Below are 20,595 nucleotides of genomic sequence, written 5' to 3'. Positions count from 1 at the left end.
AGTGACAGTTCAGTGGTTTTTAATATATTCACAGAGTTGTACAACCATCACCACAATTTTTTAGAGCATTTTTACTACCCCAATAGGAAACTCAATACCCATTAAGTCACTCCTTGTTTTTCTCCAATCCTCCCCTCCCACCGTAGGCAACCTAAACTAATCTACTTTATATCTATATATATTTGCCTATTCTGGACATTTCATATAAATATAATCATATAATATGTGGCCTTTGTGGCTGGTTTCATTCACTTAGCATAATGTTTCCAAGATTTATTTGTGTTGTAGCTTATGTCAGTACTTCATTCCTTTTTATTGTTGAATAATATTCTGTTGTATGGATATACATCACATTTTAGGTATCCATTATTTATCACTTGATGCTAGTGCTTGATTTTATTTTTATTTTTTTATTATGTTAATCCCCATACATTACATCATTAGTTTTTGATGTAGTGTTCCATGATTCATTGTTTGCGTATAACACCCAATGCTCCATGCAGAACGTGCCCTCTTTAATACCCATCACCAGGCTGACCCATCCTCCCACCATTGGTGCTTGATTTTAAATCTTTTCTTCCACCAATGAGTTATTTAGATTTCATTGTTCAGAATTTTGAAGGATCCCCAAAAGAACATAAAACATTCTTAATTCCTCAGACAACTTCTATGCATATTGGAGAGGTATGACCAACACTATAAAAGAGAAGGGGCACCTGGGTGGCTCAGTCAGTTAAGTGGCTGCCTTTGGCTCAGGTCATGATCTCAGGGTCCTGGGATCGAGCCCCACATGGGGCTCCCTGCTGCGCAGGGACCCTGCTTCTCCCTCTCTTCCCCGCTTGTGCTCTCTCTTGCTATCTCTCTCTCTCTCTCTCAAATAAATAAATAAAATCTTAAAAAAAATAGAAGAGAGAGAAAAGTAGGCTCTCACCATTTACTTGTTGGATTAAATTAGAAAAAACTATATAAATTTTTTAGGCTGTTCAGCTTTTTAAAAATTATAGTTCTCACAAGTGAGGAAATTGGTTTGTTACCAAATTTGAGTAGATGGTTGATTTAGGAGGTAGTGATAAGTCAGTGGCATCATTTAATTTCACATTGTCTTATAATGTTGTTGCTTAAGTTTGGGACTGCAAGCACGCTCTAATTTCTCAAGAGAGGTGTTCATGAACTCAAATCATATTTGTTTTCCTAATAAACTCTGAAAAAGATACCGAGTTCTTGATATATCTGGTGTCAGAGGACTTGTGGGGTCAACTGCCATTTTGTATCAAAAGAGCATTCCCGGGCGCCTGGGTGGCTCAGCTGGTTAAGCAACTGCCTTCGGCTCAGGTCATGATCCTGGAGTCCCTGGATCGAGTCCCGCATCGGGCTCCCTGCTCGGCGGGGAGTCTGCTTCTCCCTCTGACCCTCCCCCCTCTCATGTGCTCTCTCTCATTCTCTCTCTCTCAAATAAATAAATAAAATCTTTAAAAAAAAAATAGGGAATGCTCTTTGCATTCCTATTTTGCATTCCTATATATTGCATTCCATACAGGCAGACGCTTAACGACTGAGCCACCCAGGTGCCCCCCCCCTCCATTTTTTTGTGGTTAATCTGAGTGCTGTCAAAATAAAGCTCTTTCCTAAGCATGAAGTCAAGCCTCAGGGAGGCTAGGGTTCTCTCCTTTCACTTAGGTGGTCATGGCCATCAGCGAGAGCCTGCTTCTTCCTAGGACATCAGGAAAGGATGGTAGTGATGGTGGTGGTGGTGGTGGTGGTGATAATGATGATGATATTTGCTCTCATTTTAAAAATTTTGTGTCAGGCATTGTGTTAAAGGCTTTATAATGCTTACAATAACCCTATGAAGTAGATATTATAATATGCCATTTTACAGATGAGGAAATTGAATGATTTAGTTAGAAATAAAAAATCCCCGGGCGCCTGGGTGGCTCAGTCGTTAAGCGTCTGCCTTCGGCTCAGGTCATGATCCCAGGGTCCTGGGATCGAGTCCCACATCGGGCTCCCTGCTCAGCGGGAAGCCTGCTTCTCCTCTCCCACTCCCCCTGCTTGTGTTCCCTCTCTCGCTGTGTCTGTCTCTGTCAAATACATAAATAAAATCTTAAAAAATAAAATAAAAATAAAAAATCCCAATAAATATTTGTTGAACGAATTAGTGGGAGATCACCTAGTGACCAGTTGTGATTAAGGGTCTGTAATCTAGGGCTTTGGCACTTTGATGAATGTTGAGATATAAAACAAGGATTGGCAGACTTTTTCTGTAAGGGCAAATTCTAAATATTTTAGACTTTGCAGACCATATGGTGTTAACGTTTATTCAACTCTGCTGTTTTAGCACAGAAGCATCCTAAGATATGTAACAAATGAGCATGGCTGTGTTCCAGTACAACTTTATCTACAAAAACAGACATGAGGGCCATCCAACTGGCAGGCTGTAGTTTGCCAGCTCCATTGGAGTTCTTTTTTTTTTTCTTCTCGATAAGGAATAGTTATGATGGTACCTTGTTAACACAGCTTATTTCTTAGCCAGGATATAGCTGACCGAATTGGAATTCTTTCTATAAGAAAAAGAAGGGGTTTGTTATGGATTTTTTTTCTTTTTTTCTAAGTTCATTTATCAAAATTAAAATTTTAGGAACCGGGGGCAGGGGGGGGGTTCTTTGTATTTTAGAAAAGGTCACCATAAGATACAATTAAATAATATCTCTTATTGCATTGAAAATATGATCTTAGTTGTAAGATCAGATCATAGACTGCCACAGCTAGAATGTCACTTAGTCCAGTCACCTATATTTCAGATAATGATGCTGAAAGCCAGAGGAAAAAGGGTTTGTTTCATATCCTTTACCTAATTAGGGACAGATCTGGGCCTTTCCCATTAGCTCAGCCTTTCTATTTTTCAGGAACACATTGTTCAACTGACAAATGTTTATCAAATTACCTCTTCGGGTCAAATCACTGTCTTAGTATTTAAGGGGATCCTTGAGGCAGGAGACAATCTCAAAGAATTTATTCACCTCGGTGGAAGATAAGATTATGCATATAAAAGGCTAACAAACAGGGGTGTCTGGGTGGCTCAGTTGAGCAGCTGAGTGTCAGGCTCTTGGTTTCAGCTCAGGTCGTGATCATGGGTCGGGAGATCAGGCTCTGTGTCAGTGGGCTCCACGCTCAGCGGGGAATCTGCTTGAAGATTCTTTCCCTCTGCCCCTCCCCCCACTCACGTGCACATGCGCGCGCTCTCTCTCTAAAATAAATATATATTTTAAAAAAATAAAGGTTAACAAACAATAGCAACCTATATCAGATATTGAACAATTACAGCCAGCAGGGTTCTAAGAATTTAGAGGAGGTAGCAGTCCCTAGGGGCTCAGGTGGTCCGGAAAATGTAAGAGAAAAATTTGGACCTGAAGGATGGATATAGATCAGGTATGGAAAGGAACATAGGAAGCTGGGTCCTGCGTGAGGAAAATCCTGTGAGCAAATGTGTGGAGACAGGGTATGCAAGATTTCTTTAAGAACAGTCTGACCCAAATTGAGGGTCCCTGTTGGGGAATACTAAGAGATAAGGCTGGGAAGTTACGTCGGTACGATAACAGAGGGCCTTGAACACTGGGGAATTATTAAAGACTTTTTGAAAAGGGAAATGATTCAAATTCAGGATTCTGGAAAGATAATCTGACAGCAGTATGCAGGATAGATTTAAGGTATAAGACCTAAAAAGTTATCACAGTGTTGCATTGCTAAATTCACAAGACGCCAAAGAGTCAAGGGATTATGTCCTTTGGAATGCAGAAAGAACTAACTGTGATTATCTATTATTATGTGAAACAAGGGACCCGACTCATTTATGCATCCATCAAGCACTAATGTTTATGCTTTGCTCTATATTAGAGTTGGCAGGCTAAGACATTAAGTTCTTAGAAGCTAGTCATATGTTTCTGTAATTACAACTAGAGGGCGGAGACTGTCTCCTGCTTTCTCTTTCACCTCCCTGGGAACTAGCTGATGGCTCCATATGGTGGACTGTTAGTAAATGCCTCATCCTAGTGGTCTCTGCCAAAGAGAGCAAGGTTTGGGCTTGATAGGAGCAAAGAAGGAAATAGCCAGACGTAAGGTGAAAATGAAGAGCAGATGGAGATGTATTTTTCCCTCATAGCTGCTGAGTTGGGGGCCTTGGGTAAGCACTGGGGTCATTAACACCATTAACACCAGTTTCCTAGAACTAGATTACATTTTTGGTTGTTGGCAGATTATTTTCCCTCCATTCTTCTAACTTGCAATCTACACACTCCAAGGATTCAGGATCTTTGGTTTGTAGTTATAATAGGGCAGCTGGCTGGATAAGTGAGCAGTAAAAATATTCTTGCCCCCATTCCTATGACCCTCTGGGGTATTGTGCTCCTCCCGGCCTCAATGAGATGGTGGGTAAAAACTAATTAAATTCAGATTTTTCAAGCACTTTTGAATATGAGAATATGATACTTCCTATCTTTTTTTTTTTTTAAACTGAATTCCCAAAGGCGAGGGCTAGTTCTTATTGGGCAGACACCAAAGTTATCTTGGAAAAGGTCTTTGTGTATATAGGAGAGCCTGAAACCTCTTGTTTTAAAGTTTTCTAACTTCATACTGCTTGTAGGAGAAAGAAACAGTGATAATGGAATGTACATCTCCTTTGTTTTCTCCCTTTCTGAGAGAAGATGAAGTGTTTCCTTGATTGCAAAGAGAGTGTTCTGTTTTGAGGACCTCAGGCATATTTGGTCCTGAAAAGGGAAATATTATAAGACATTTGCTAGAGTAGGACTACTGCTACCCCTATAGTCAGGTACAGAGGCAGTCTTCCCAGCAAGCTGTTTAGTCATCAGACGGTACTGGTAACTTCACTCCAGTGGCCCCAGATTCCACAACATCAGTGGATTTGAAGACAGCACACCTTTCCTACATGTCAAATTGATGCATTCATGACTTAGAGAGGCATTACAAGTAGTTGGAAGGGAGTGTTGCTGGTAGAAAGAGTATGTACTGGAAATTAAAGTCTAGAGGTTTTGGAATTCAGTTTAGAGACAAACCAGCTATATGACCTTGAGCAAAGAACTTTGCTTCTCTAAACCTCAGTTTCCCTAACTGAAATTGGCTTAGTTTTTCTTTAAAGATGCCCCCCAGCTCTAAAATTCCTATTTCTGAAAGACATGTGTTTTTAATAATTCATAAGTAAAAGGTGTTTGTGCCAAATATTTAATAAGAAAGTCATGTAGCTTTTCTCCAGTATTATGTTGTTTTCTTTTGAGTACTAGTGAAGGTTTTTCACTGGAAGGGTAATGATAATATTAAAACAAGCTTCTAAAGGATATCTTTTAAAATGGAATAAAATGTTTACACATTGGTCTTGTTTAAGTTTAGACATTTAAATCTGGGAAGAAAAGGACTTAAGTCAAAACCTCAACGATCACGTATTTCTGGAACTCCAAATAATGAGAAATAGGTTTATGCTCTTGATTATTTTCCCAAAGGTATGGAAAGTCTTGAAATACTATTTAATACTATCTAAATTAGTATCCCCAATGCTACTAACCAGCCATAATTCCTAAAGTACTTCTCTAATTTGAAGCTTTTTGTGGGGAGGGTTGCAGAGTGACTCATGGACATCAGAATCAAGAAACTTTCCCAAGTTATCTTGACCAGTCTAGGCACTGAGACTCTTTTTCTTACTCCTCTGTACTTTTAACTCTCACTTCCATAAAGTGATGTAGACAGGTTATTTGTAAAAGAACTCTCATGTCCGGGGGCGCCTGGGTGGCTCAGTTGGTTAAGCGACTGCCTTCGGCTCAGGTCATGATCCTGGAGTCCCGGGATTGAGTCCCGCACTGGGCTCCCTGCTCAGGGGGAGTCTGCTTCTCCCTCTGACCCTACCCCTCTCAAGCTCTCTCTCTCTCTCATTCTCTCTCTCAAATAAATAAAAAAAATCTTAAAAAAAAAAAAAAAAAAAACTCTCATGTCCGTATCCTTAAGCCTTTTCTTTTGGACTGGCTACAGACTTCAGAGGAAAATCTTCCAATCTCCTTTCTAGGTGGGTAAAAGCTATGCTGCCAACTCCTGACCATTTTAGGGCTTCTGCAGGACAAATCAGGTTGCTCCTCAGCTTTCCTTATGGCTGGTTTGGGATTTAGCTTTCTTAGATGTGCTGAATCTGCAACCACCATCCACCTTCCAAATTGTTTCACTATTCTCTTCTACTCTTTGTCTTTGGAGTTTATACCCTTTCAAAAAACAATGAGGACAACAACAGAAACCCTTTACTGTCACTTTAATGAGCTTTCAAAAGGAATAGGGCTGGGGTGCCTGGGTGGCTCAGTTGGTTAAGCATCTGCCTTTGGCTCAGGTCGTGGTCCTGGGGTCCTGGGATCTTGGGATTATGGGATCCTAGGATCCACCCCAAGCCCCATGCCCCATACCCCACATTGGCTGGCTCCCTGCTCAGTGGAGTCTGCTTCTCCCTCTCCCTGTGCACCTCCCCTCCGCTCATGCTCTCTCTCTTTCTCAAGTAAACAAATTTTTAAAATCTTAAAAAAAAAAAAAGCAATAGGGCTTAATGCCTGTGGTTAATCTGCCATCTTTACCTAGAAAACTGTTTCTTTCATTTCAGTCTCTATATCTTTCAGTTCCTCTATTCCCTCCTTCACTCCCTCCCTCTTTCTCTTTTTCCTCTTTCTCTCCCTCATTTCCTTCTTCATCTAGTCTAGACTCTATGATGTGTGACTTCAGGCATTTCCCTCCATATCCTCACTCATTGTCCTTTTGCTGTATCTGCCCTCATAACCCTCAACTTTGGATTACTCACTCTAACATCTATTTTGTCTATTCCTACATCTGTTTTATTCGAGTCTTCAGGAAGAATATTATGCAATGTTATAAATTGGCACCACTATAAATTCATGGTTCCAATCTTAGCTGAACCCTTAAAAACCACTCTGCATTCTTAACTTCTCCTGAACCAACCCTTCCACTTCTCTTAGTTATTCTCAACCATCACCACATTGCTCTCTCAGAAAATTATTTGCCTCCTTCTCCTGCGAGAAAATCCTGACTAACAGATACTGATTTCCGCAGCATACTATCCCTACCCATAATTTTATCTTTACTTAGACCCACTTTCACTTTTATTCTAGCCTTAGAGGAAGAAGTTTCCTGATCCCTTTACTTACGCCTTTTATCCCATTCTCCTGTTTCCTCTGGAACCTTGCTCTATGAGTTTTTCTAGCACTCGCTCAAATTTTCAACTTTGCTTTCTACTACCACTTTCCCTCTACACCTATAAACACATAGCTTGTAAAATAAGGCACAAATTCCCAAAGGCCCTTAGTCATCTAAGCATGCATGCCCCTTTCAGCCTTGTATCTCACCATTCCCCACTACAACCTCTACCCAACACTCTACCCTATAGCAATGGAGAGTTGCTTACAGGTCTCTGACTTCTGCATTCTTTTTCACACCTCTGTCCTTTTGTTTCATCATACCCAGCATTCCTTCAGCCAGTTACCCTTCTCTGCCTGGCTAAATACCTGCTCTTCTTTCAAGACTAAGTTCATAAATTGGGGCACCTGGGTGGCTCAGTTGTTAAGCATCTGCCTTCGGCTCAGATCATGATCCCAGGGTGCTGGGATCGAGCCCCGCATCGGGCTCCCTGCTCCACGGGAAGCCTGCTTCTCCCTCTCCCACACTCCCCCTGCTTCTGTTCCCTCTCTCGCTGTGTCTCTCTCTGTCAAATAAATAAATAAAATCTTAAAAAAAAGAAAAAAGACTAAGTTCAGAAATTACTTCTCTATGAAGCTTCCCCTGACCCTCTTTGCACTAGGCAAAATTGACTCTTTCCTTTTTGGTCTTCTGTATACTGTAGAGGTTTCTAGATAATGTCTATAACCCTTTATTACTTTGGCCTATAAGTTATATGAAGACAATTATTGTATTTTTGTCTTTGTAACCCTAGTATCTAATACATGGCCTAACATACAGTAAGAACCAATGGATTTGTTGGAAGAGGACATTAATAGATCCAGAGTGTCTTCTTGTGTTTGAAGGTATTCTGGCATGGAATTTTTATGGGCAGAATTGAGTGAGACCCTTTAATTTTGTATATTGGAGAAAGGGCTGAAACAGCATCATTCCTACCACATTCTTTTGGCCATAGCAGTCACAAGTCCAGCCCAGATTCATGGGATGGTAAAATAAACTCTACCTTTTGATGGGAGTTGCTGCAAAGTCACTGTACAAAGGGATGTGAGTACAGGGAAGGGAATAATTATGGCCATTTTTGAAAATGATCTACTACCTAAAAGGTTTTAAGTAGGAGAATGACATGATCAGATTTGCCTTTTGAAAAGATAACTCTGGATGTAGTGTGAAGAATGGATTGGCATTTGGAAAGAGGATATAGAGAGACCAGATAAGGGAGGGTATTGTAGTAATCCAGGTGAGAAATAATGGTAGTTTGAACTAGGGTATTGGCAGTGGAGATGGAGAAAAGTGGATAAATTAGAGAAGGATTTAGCAGGTAAAAACTGAGGACTTGGTGTGTAGAAAGGTGCCAGGAATGATTCACATTTCTGGTTTGCTTGCCAACTCCCCTGATAGGTCCATAACAGGGTAGATAGTGAGGTAGATAATGAGGGTAGATAATGAGATGGGAGCACTCAGTTGGTAGAGGTGAGATCCAAAGTTCAGTTTGGGGTATGCTGAATTTGAGGTGCCTTTAAGATATCCAGGTAAAGGTGTCAGTAAGAAGTTTTATATATATACTTGGAGCTCAGAGGCTAGGACTATGCCTAAGATAAAAATTTGTAATCATTGATGTATAGATGGTGACTGATGACATGGACATGGATGAAATCACTTAGGAAGAGAAAAAAAAGAGACTTAGGAACAAGCTTAGGCCAGCTAAAGGATCATGAGCTTCCAAAGGAAATTTAGAGCAGAGAGAGGAAGAGAAAAGGAAAACCAAGAGAACATAACATTAAGGAGCCAGAGCGAAGAAGTAGCAGTAGTGTTGATACGAGGTTAGGTAAGATAATAACTTAAAAGTGATCACTGTGTTTTACTAAAATGGAAGGCATTAGTGACCTTATTGACAGGGGTAGAGTAGAAGATGATGAAATGGTGATAGCACATTGGACAACGCTTTTGAGAAATTTGGCTGTGAAAGATAGGAGAGAGAAAGGACTGAAGGGAGAAGAAGGGAGACTTGAAAAAGGATATTTTAATTTTGGAAAAATTGAGAACGTGTTAAGGTTATATGAGGGATTTTTCATGTTAGGCAGCCCTTAAGGGTCCATCTAGCCTGTCTCTCTAAAGCTGCTGTGTGAGAGCTGGGTTGAGAGGAGGAGATCCTCAGCTGCTACCCTGACTGTCAGAGGCATAACTGTTATAGTGGGACTAGCTGTCTTACTCAGTAGTCTGTCCCATTCCTACCCCTATCTTCCCATTCCCTGCTGTGTACCTAAGCTTGCCAACTCCCCTGAACCTATCAGGAATATTCTGAAGTACACCCAAACTCATCAGGACTTTCCTGAAATCTCCCAACATTTGTTTTTGATGAGTCTGTATCTCTCTTATCAGAATGTATATACTCTTTTAGGACATTCAGTAATATTATTTGGTGCCTGCCTTATAAGGCACTGTTCTGGGCATTATGCTGATATGATGATCTAGTCTCAAATCCTCCTTCCCTGAAAGAGGTAGGTGATAGTTACACACCATGTAGAATAGTACTGTAAGATACTTTTCTGGTGAAATTTTGTGAGTATGTAGAAGAGGAAAAAAAAACACACTAGATTTAGGAGAATCAGGAAAAATTTTAAGAAGAAAATGACATTTGAGGCTAGAGCTGTAAGGATTTATATATTTTAGGAGTAGTGAGTGAACATGGGTAGAGGCAGTCATTCCAGAAGGAACCACATGAGCAACAGCACAGAGAAAGGAAAGCAAAATAACTAGGTCACTTAGTTTCTCTGAAGCATAGAATATAATATGAAAGTGTTTAATATAAGCAAAGGGAAGTCTTTAAAGGTTTACAAAAAATAGTGATTACTAGATTAGATGTGTTTCATTCAGTATTATAGATCTAATACAGGTCTGTGCTTAGCACACATCTGTCACTCAGGAGAAACTTTTTTTACTCAACTGTTGAACCTCAAAGGGTAGGGAGTACCTGAGCAGGTTGGCTTGTAATAACTTTTGAATTTGTTGGAACTCTAGCCATGCAAAAGCTGGAACCAAGCTTTGAGAAAGAAAGAAAGAAAATCACCCCCTGAGTGATTCTTAACTGGTCCCTTGCCTCTGGCCATCTACATAACCAGCTTGAAACTGGGTCTGAAGCCAGTAGGAATACTGCATTGTGTCCTGGAAGAATTGAGGACTGAAAGGCAGACCTGCTAAAAGGTCGTATTAGCTAGGGCAGGGGGACTGAGTGGAGTGTAAATTAATATGTCAGTTTTCACCCAGTTTCTATTGGAGGGTCTAAGTCTTGTTTATTAAATTCTTCAGATATAATGGACCACGCAACTTAGAAGAATAACTGGAGAGACAGCTCTCTTTCCTGGGCTTGTCTTTAAGTAGGAGCCCTTTGTCAGTGGGGCTGTGCAGATTGCTGTCTAGAGTACATCTTGGGAAGGGTCATGGACATTCCAGACCTCAGCAGGTTCCAGCATTCTGGGCTGGAATGACAGGGAGGCTGAGTGGCCATGTGATCCTGTCTAGGAAGGCTTTGCTGACTCCTGTGTTAATGTTAGACATCGGTCTATGTGATAGTTATTTTTATAAGTCAATTTGGCTAGGCTCTGGTACCCAGTTTTTCAATTAAATGTTAATCTAGGTGTTATTCTGTAGGTATTTTGTAGATGTGGCTAATATAAAAAATCTCTTGATTTTAAGTGTGGGAGACTATCCTGGTTAATCTGGATAGGTCATCCAATCAGTTGAAAGACCTTTAAACCTAATCAGGGTGCCTGGCTGGCTCAGTCAGTAGAGCATGCAACTCCTCATCTTGGGGTCATGCGTTTGAACCCCATGTTGGGGGTAGAGATTACTTAATAAATAAAAAATAAATTAAAATGGGTCACCTGGGTGGCTCAGTCAGTTAAGCATCAGCCTTCGGCTCAGGTCATGATTCCAGGGTTCTGGGATTGAGTCCTGCATCAGGCTCTTTGGTCAGTGGGGGGCCTGCTTCTCCCTCTGCCTGCCACTCCCCCAGCTTGTGCGCTCACACTCTCTCTCTCTCTCTCTCTGACAAATAAATAAATAAAATCTTTAAAAATAAATAATAAATTAAATAAACCTAATCAAATCAGAGAACTAATTGTAAGTAATACAGAATCAATTCAGGAACCCATCCTTAAGGTTCTGATCTTCCAGGACCACTTTTTTTTTTTTTTTTTTTTTAACTAGGCTCCATGCTCAATGTGGGGCTTGAACTCACAACCCTGCAATCAAGAGTTGCATTCTCTACCAACTGAGCGAGCCAGGAGCCCCTCTCCTGGACTAGTTCTGGCAGCAGTTTTTATATCATAGAAACAGAACTGCTATGAGCCATATAGAATAAGGATTTATTATTTAATTGTGGAAACTGGTAGAGCAGTTATGCATGCTGTTGCTTCTGTGTCTAGTGTTCAGAGTGAGATTGCTATCAGTCAGCCAGACCAACAGTCAGAGAGGAAAGCTGGATGTGGACAAACAGGGACCCACAAGGACAAACTGGAACCCACATCTATCTCTCACAACCTTCAGCCTCATTGTGTGGGTGACCTGTAGGAGAAGCTGGCATCCTTCACCACAGAGCTACTCAGTACTTGGCTCAGGACTCAAGAGAAGCTGAAGGAAGATATCTGATAGGGTCTGGAGGATCTGTAAGTCTGGATACCATTGCATGCCTATTAGGTGAGCTAGCGTATCAGTGATATCATGAGCAAGTTGCCACAGTACGTGGCACCATCCACTGACCTTTAGAACATTACAATTGTGGCTGTATCTTTACTTCTGCCTTTTAAATGTCACATAAAATATCTCTGTGGCCTTCACTACCTCAGAACCATTCAGAGAAGAGAATTTTGCATAACCTAATTCCAGCCCAGCTTAGGTAATACATACAAAGCCAATATACCATGTGTATGTATTTCTATAAAACAGTAACTTTCCATGGTTTTCTATCACCTAAGAAACAAAATCCAAATGCTTTTTTTTTTTTTTTTAAACACGGGGCTTGAACTCAGAATCCTGAGATCAAGACCTGAACTGAAATCAAGAGTCGGATGCTTAACCAACTAAGCCACCCAGGAACCCCAATCCAAATGCTTTAATATGACATGTAAGCATCATAGAAGGCTTTTCAGGATCAGACCTCTGGCTGCCTCTACAGCTTGAACCTTTATCATTGTATCCTGGAATTTTTTTCATACCTCTTTGCCTTTGTTGACACTAGCCCTTCAATTAAAATATCTTCTTCCTACTTTGCCTGCCTAGCAAGTTTCTCCTCATCTTTCAGAGCCAACCTCCAGCTTCATCCATCCCTGTGAAACCTTACCATATTCTTGCTGTCTTAGACAGCTCACTGCATCCTCTTCTGTACCAGCTCCCTGCACTATTATGTATACCACATTATACTATAAAATGTTTTTTAACATGTAGTCTTGCCTACTAGATTGTGAGCTCCTAAGGGCAACATCCATTTATTTCAACTCTGTGTCCCTATTTACCAAGCACAGTACTTGGCCTGTGATAATAACAATAACAGTTATCAATTAATGAGTGCCTAATGTATGACAAGTACCATGCAACATACTTCGAGTAATTTCTAATCATCCTAATAATTCTGTAGTAGGTAGGCAATATGATCAATCTCCACGTATGTTGAATAAAATTAATTAATGAATATATTATCTAAGATTAAAAATTGCGATCATTTTCTAACATTCTTTTAAGGCAGTGGAACTTTTCTTTACGTGAAATTTTATGTAGAAGCCTAAGACATAAAACATAGAACATGAGGTTATTCTCATTCAGGTTTCCTGTAGTTTTCTGAAGTACCTCTACAAAACTCTGGAACTTTGAAGTACAATACTTCGTTTCATAAGAAGGAAACTGGCATGAAGAAGGATTGTGCCATATGTAGTGGCAAGATGAAATCTGGAACCCTGACTTTCAGCCCAGTGCTACACCAAGCTGCCTTTTAACTTTGATTTAGTTCACTATCAAGTCAATGGTATCATTACAGAATATAAGTTGTCCATAGTCTTAATATACTGAATATGCTAGAGATACAGGAGATGATTCTGTGTTATATACCTCTACCTTTACCTGTAATGTAACCTGAGACCTACTTCCTTTATTTATTTTTAAGTAGTTCTATGCCCAATGGGGGCTTGACCTCACAACCACAAAATCAATACTCACATGCTCTACCGACTGAGCCAGCCAGCCACCCGAGATCTACTTCCTTTATAATAAAGATCAAAATCCTTAACCTGGCCTAAACCTCTGTAAGCTTCATCTTGCACCTCTCCTCATCTTGTTTTGTGTGCTTCATCCGTATGGAGCACCTTTAGTTCCTCACCCTCACCAACCTGCCTCAAGGTCTTGGTACTTACTGTTTTCTCTGCCAGAATGCCCATCTCAGTTTCTCCACCCCTTTCGCCTGGCTAACTCCTGCTCGTCCTTCAAGTCTAAGCTTAAAGGAAAGTTTCCCATCATCTTCCAGCCTGGGCAAGGTCCCTTGTTATACAGTTCCATAGTATTCTGTGCTTGCCATTCATTTATTGTACACTTAGAATAATTACACTGTACACTTCATGCAACTTTCATGTCCATTTTATTCACTGCTGTATCCCCAGTGTTTGGCACATGGTAGGTATTCAGTGAATGTAAGCTATAGACTGTCACTCCTAGAGGAGTGAATTGATTGCTTTTAACATGGACAAAAATAATTTCCTTTTGTTTTTCGGTCAGTACAATGAGGAGCAGCCCTTAGAACTCTAAAGAACTCGGGGCGCCTGGGTGGCTCAGATGGCTAAGCATCTGCCTTCGGCTCAGGTCATGATCCCAGGGTCCTGGGATCGAGTCCCGCATCAGGCTCTCTGCTCCTTGGGAGCCTGCTTCTCCCTCTGCCTCTCTCTCTCTCTCTGTCTCTCATGAATAAATAAATAAAATCTTTAAAAAAAAAGAACTCTAAAGAACTCTTCCAGCTCTGGAAGCCTCTGTCTGCTACTTTGAGTCTAGGGCTTTCACTTCAATACAACTGCTTTTCCTGGTTGGGGCCTGAGCCCCAACAGTGCCATAGCCTCTCTGCTGCAGGCCAACCTTTGGTTTGGAACTCCGTATGCACACCTGATGATAACAGCCTGTCACTCCTACCACTTACAGTGCCACCAGGATGAGGCATTTGGGGTGGTCTGGCAAGGAAGTGCCTTCCTATAAAATAGCTACCAGGTAGTTATGCAACAGGTGCTTGCCCCAGAATCTGTCTCATTAGACAGATTCTCTAGTTTATTTTAAACTGTAATGATTAGGCATGCAGCTGCCAAGGAGTGGACACCAGGTCTGTGCCCACTGTCTCCCTTCCCCACTTTCTTCCTGCATTTCCCACTCCTTCCCCTGCCCTCCCAACACTGCCCACCCCGAAGAACTGCCCAGAGCTCCTCGGATGACCAGGTGGTTATTCTGCTGGGAAACAGAAGAGTACTTCTTGTGTAAAAAGTATGCCTTCCAAGGTCAAGCACCACCTAAATGATGATGATGTCACTGGTTCTGTGAAAAGTGAAAGGAGAAGTCTTTTGGAAGATGATTCAGATGAAGAAGTGGACTTTTTTCTAAGGGGACCATCTGGGCCAGGATTTGGACCTAGAAATGATGAAATTAAGCATGTTCAGAATGAAGTGGATGAAATTATTGATGTCATGCAAGAAAATATTACAAAGATAAAAGAATCCTATTAGGTCATTTAATTCTCTCCATCCTCTATGTGATATAGAAAGCTTATTGGATAATGCAGCTGCTTTTAGCAACAGGTCCAAACAACTTTGAAGGAAATGTGGTGGCATGGATGCAAAATAAAAGCCATCATAGCTTTGGCTGCTGTTATCCTTCTGCTGGTGATTAGCATTCTTATAGTCGTGAAATACCATACTTGATTTGGTGACAGAGATCTTCATTATACAAAATCTGGGACAACAATAAGAAAAGACTGCTGCAGGGGCACCTGGGTGGCTCAGTCAGTTAAGTAAGCATCTGCCTTCGGCTCGGATCGTGATCCCAGAGTCCTGGGATCGAGCCCCAGGTCAGGATCCCTGGTCAGCAGGGAATCTGCTTCTCCCTCTCCCTCTGCCCCTGCTTGTGTGCTCTTTCTCTCGCTCTCTCTCTCAAATAAATAAATAAAATCTTCAAAAAAAAAAAAAAGACAGCTGCATAATTTAAATGAAACCTATGTATATAACTTTCAAAATTTCTTTTTCAAGAAGCTGAGGCAGGTATCACTTCAAAGTGGAGCATTGAGAATGTCGTTATCTTCTCCCCTTCTAACAAAAGGGAACTTTTATTTATTTTTTAAAGATTTTATTTATTTATTTGAGAGAGAGCACGAAAGAGAGGGGGGCAGAGGGAGAGGGAGAAGCAGACTCCCCACTGAGCAGGAAGCCCTATATAGGGCTCTCAGTCCTAGGACCCTGGGATCATGACCTGAGCCAAAGGCAGACACTTAACCAACTGAGCCACCCAGGTGTCCCAAAAGGGAACTTTTATTTTTTTTAAACATTTTTTTTTAGATTTTATTTATTTGACAGAGAGAGACAGCGAGAGAGGGAACACAAGCAGGGGGAGTGGGAGAGGGAGAAGCAGGCTTCCCGCTGAGCAGGGAGTCCGAAAAGGGGCTCAATCCCAGGACCCTGGGATCGTGACCTCAGCCAAAGGCAGACACTTAATGACTGAGCCACCCAGGCGCCCCCAAAAGGGAACTTTTAAATAATTATGTTTAAGGCAAAGATAACTAGCCTAGGGACGCCTGGGTGGCTCAGTCAGTTAAGCCTCTGACTCCTGATTTCGGCTCAGGTCATGATCTCAGGGTCGTGAGATCTGGCACTGCATCAGGCTCCATGCTTGCCATGTTTGCCACTGCTTAAGATTTTCTCTCTCCCTGGCCCTTTGTTCCCCACCCCCACTCCCCCACCCCCGTTCCTGCTGATGCATGCAAGTGTGCATGTGCTCTAAAATCAATGTAAAAAAAGATGTACAGGGACACCTGGGTGGCTCAGTCAGTTAAGTGTCTGCCTTCGGCTCAGGTCATGAGCCCGGGGTCCTGGGATTGAGCCCCACATTGGGCTCCTTGCTCGGTAGGGAGTCTGCTTCTCCCTATGCTTGCCACTCCCCCTGCTTGTGCTCTCTCTCTTTCTCTCTGACAAATAAATAAAATCTTTTAAAAAATAATAAAGAAGGATGTACAAATGGCTAAATAAGCACATGAAAAGATTCTCAACGTCATTAGTCATTAGAGAAATGCAAATTTAAACCACAGTGAAATACTACTTCACACCCACTAGAATGGCTATAATCAAAAAGATAGAAAAGGCGGGCGCCTGGGTGGCTCAGTTGGTTAAGCGACTGCCTTCGGCTCAGGTCATGATCCTGGAGTCCTGGGATCGAGTCCCGCATCGGGCTCCCTGCTCGGCAGGGAGCCTGCTTCTGCCTCTGACCCTCCCCCCTCTCATGTGCTTTCTCTCTCATTCTCTCTCTCAAATAAATAAATGAAATCTTTAAAAAAAAAAAAAGATAGAAAAGGCAAATCTATAGAGACAAAAGGCAGGTTGCTGATTGCCTGAAACTGAGGGTGAGAAAGGGGAACTGATTGGTTGTATTGTCATGTAAGATTTTATTCAAATGATAGAAATGTTCTATATCTGGATTGTGGTAGTAGTTGTACAGCTGTACAAATTTTCTAAAAACAATTCAGTTGTACACCTAAAATAGGTAAATTTTATGATATATAAATTATACTTCAATAAACAAACTGATGGTTGCCAGAAGGGAGGTGGGTAGAGGGATGGGTGAAATGGGTGATGGGGATTAAAGAGTACACTCATCATGATGAGCACTGAGTAATGTATAGAACTGTTGAATCACTATATTGTACACCTGAAACTGATATAACACTGTATGTTAACTATACTGGAATTAAAATAAAAAAATTTTTTTTAAATTATGCTTCCGGAGGGCACCCGGTGGCTCAGTTGGTTAAGTGTCAACTCTTGATTTCAGCTCAGGTCATGATCTCAGGATCCAGAGATCTAGCCCCTGCATCGGGCTCCACACTCAGCAGGGAGTCTACTTAAGATTCTCTCCCTCTGCCCCTCCCCTCCCTTGCGTGCTCTCTCTAAAATAAATAAGTAAATCTTTGGGATGCCTGGGTGGCTTAGTCAGTTAAGTGTCTGCCTTCGGCTCAGGTCATGATCCCAGAGTCCTGGGATCAAGTCCCACATCGGGCTCCTTGCTCTGCGGAGAGCCTGCTTCTCCCTCTGCCTGCCACTCCCCCTCCTTGTGCATGCTCTTTCTCTCTCTTCTCTGGTGCTCTCTCTCTGGCAAATAAATAAATAAATAATCGTTAAATAAATAAATAAAAAGGAGAGACAGAGAAAGTCACATGTTCTACCAACTGAGACAGCCAGGTGCCCCAGAAATTGCTTCCCATAAGCTGTATTGCAGCAAAGATCAGACCTCTCTTGTTCACCTCTTCATCTATCACAATGCTTGTTACCATCACAAGGCCATTAATCAGTGTTGTAGACAACACATTTGCAGTGGTAGATCCCTAAGTATCCAGAAATCATTTTTCAAAAGGAATTTTCTCTTCATTAGATTGCATTATATGCATTTGGAAAAGAACAGATCAGAATAAAATCACAAGCATATAATCTATACCATCTTTTACAGTATTCTGGGAGACATTCTTTTTTTTTTTTTTCGAAGATTTTATTTATTTATTTGAGAGAGAGAATGAGAGTGAGAGAGCATGAGAGGGGGGAGGGTCAGAGGGAGAAGCAGACTCCCCGCTGAGCAGGGAGCCCAGTGCGGGACTCGATCTGGGGACTCCAGGATCATGACCTGAGCCGAAGGCAGTCGCTTAACCAACTGAGCCACTCAGGCGCCCTCTGGGAGACATTCTGTTTCAGTATGATTTAAAATGGGTGAAGGGGCAGCTGCCTGGCTCAGTCAGAAAAGCATTAAATTCTTGATCTCAGGGTTGTGAGTTCAAGCCTCATGTTGGGTCTAGAGATTACTTAAATAAATTAATTAAATAAATAAATAAATGTAAAAAAAAAGAAAAAGTGTTTAAAAATAAAATAAAAGGGGCGCCTGGGTGGCTCAGTCGTTAAGCATCTGCCTTCGGCTCAGGTCATAATCCCAGGGTCCTGGGATCGAGCCCCACATCGGGCTCCCTGCTCTGCCGAGAGCCTGCTTCTCCCTCTCCCACTCCCCCTTGCTTGTGTTCTCTCTCTAGCTGTCTCTCTCTCTCTGTCAATAAATAAATAAAATCTTTTTAAAAAAATTGTTATAATTATTTCACCTATTGGTTTTGTTCCTTGCCTTAAAAATTGATATTCCTGTTTTTAAGATCATAAAAACATGCTTTATTTCTCTCAAAATTTTAAACATTACAAATTCAAATTCTAAAATCTGTAGCTTTTAAAAAAATATGTCTATAAAAATAACCCAAATATATTCTTTTTTTTTTTTTAAAGATTTTATTTATTTATTTGAGACAGAGAGAATGAGAGACAGAGAGCACATGAGAGGGGGGAGGGTCAGAGGGAGAAGCAGGCTCCCTGCCGGGCAGGGAGCCCGATGCGGGACTCGATCCCGGGACTCCAGGATCATGACCTGAGCCGAAGGCAGTCGCTTAACCAACTGAGCCACTCAGGCACCCAACCCAAATATATTCTTTATGTTCCTGATGGCTCTATTGTCTTAGGTTTCCTAGACTTTTGTATCTTTGTCCATTATCTGTTCCACTTTTCCAAGATCTTCTTTTCTTCTCCATATTTCTTTTTTTAATAATAGACCATTTTAATGGCATTTTAAAAATTCTTTCTGTGTTAGAAGAAAGGAAGAAAAAACCTGTGGGAGCTTTTCAAAGGTATGATAGACTGTTAAGTTTTTTTTATACCATTTGTCTGAGCTCTTATTTTTATCATTGGAAGGATTCCCACAAGTTTTTCATATATTTTATTTTTTGTTGTAATGGATTTTTCTGTGGTTGGCAAATTATGTTTTTAAAACAATTTTAAGGGGTGCCTGGGTGGCTCAGTCAGTTAAACGTCTGCCTTCGGCTCAGGTCATGATCCCAGGGTCCTGGGATCGAGCCCTGCATCACTTCTCCCTCTGCCTCTGCCTGCAGCTCCCCTTGCAGCTCCAGCTTGGCCAGCTGAGCTTCCCAGGCACCCTATTTTTTCAAACTCTTAGGTTATTACTTTCCTGTGTATATAATATAAGTTGACCTCAGCTATAAAAATAAGAATAATATATCTACCTTGTGAGGTAGTTATGAGGATTAATATAGGTAGAATGTGTTGAATGATTCAAGGAATTTGTAAACCAAGGGACTGAACAGGAGAGTGTAACTTTCCAAATTGGTTAGATCAAGGGAGAGGATTATCAGGGTGTGGACTTCATTTTTTTTTTTAAGATTTTATTTATTTATTTATTTGAGAGAGAAAGAGAGCATGAGCGGGGGAGGGGAGGCAGAGGGATCAGCAGACTCCCCACTGAGCTGGGAGCCCAATGCCAGTGTGGGGCTCCATCCCAGAACTGTGGGATCATGACCTGAGCCCAACGCTTTAACCGACTGAGCCACCCAGGCGCCCCTAGGGTGTGGACTTCAGATGAAACCCTGGCACCACAAAGTAACCACATTCACATTTGTAAAATTCTATTTCCTCAAGAACTTCTTAGTACTCAAGAATCTAAAAATTGGGAAGTACTTTCGACTTTCTTTATCCTAATTGTATACATTAATTGGCTTGTGGGGGCAGGGGAGCAGGTTATGAGTGTGGGGGTCCTAAGTCTGACAGCTCTGTTGCTATTAGAGAAGCATGTTGTTCCCCTCTCCCAATCTCCCAAAAGAGTGGAAGCCCAGGGTGGTGCACCTTAACTTACTTGATAAATTATTTCTAGGGTATCTAGATCTCATGAGAATAATTTTCCTTAAAACTGTAAGCCAGTCAAAGCAAAGTAACACAACACAGAAGAAAGATGACAACCAATAGCTATGATTGGAATCTCTATTTTTCTACCTGCTTCTCCCCTTCTCTCCTTCAGCTGTCTATTTTTATTAAATAAAATGACCTTGGACATTATAAGGATGGCATTTCTTTTTTTTTTTTAAGATTTTATTTATTTATTTGACAGAGAGCACAAGCAGGGGGAGCCGCAGAGAGAGGGAGAAACAGGCTCCCCACTGAGCAGGGAGCCCAATGTGGGGCTCAATCCCAGGACCCCGGGATCATGACCTGAGCTGAAGACAGACGCTCAACCTACTGAGCCACCCAGGCACCCCTAAGCATGGCATTT

The 20,595-nt window shown here is 41.4% G+C and overlaps 1 protein-coding gene and 1 pseudogene across 2 annotated transcripts in view; both read left to right on the top strand.

Annotated features, from left to right (window-relative positions):
- Window positions 1-20,595, top strand: part of EIF2B3 (eukaryotic translation initiation factor 2B subunit gamma) — a 131,095-nt gene that overhangs the window by 66,389 nt on the left and 44,111 nt on the right. The window lies entirely within an intron of this gene.
- On the top strand, window positions 14,739-15,170 carry LOC110574998 (annotated as a pseudogene).

The sequence above is a fragment of the Neomonachus schauinslandi genome, chromosome 4 (genome assembly GCF_002201575.2).
Source record: "Neomonachus schauinslandi chromosome 4, ASM220157v2, whole genome shotgun sequence".
Classification (NCBI taxonomy): Eukaryota; Metazoa; Chordata; class Mammalia; order Carnivora; family Phocidae; genus Neomonachus; species Neomonachus schauinslandi.
The sequence above is the reverse complement of the archived record's forward strand: the minus strand, read 5'-3'. Positions and strand labels throughout refer to the sequence as shown.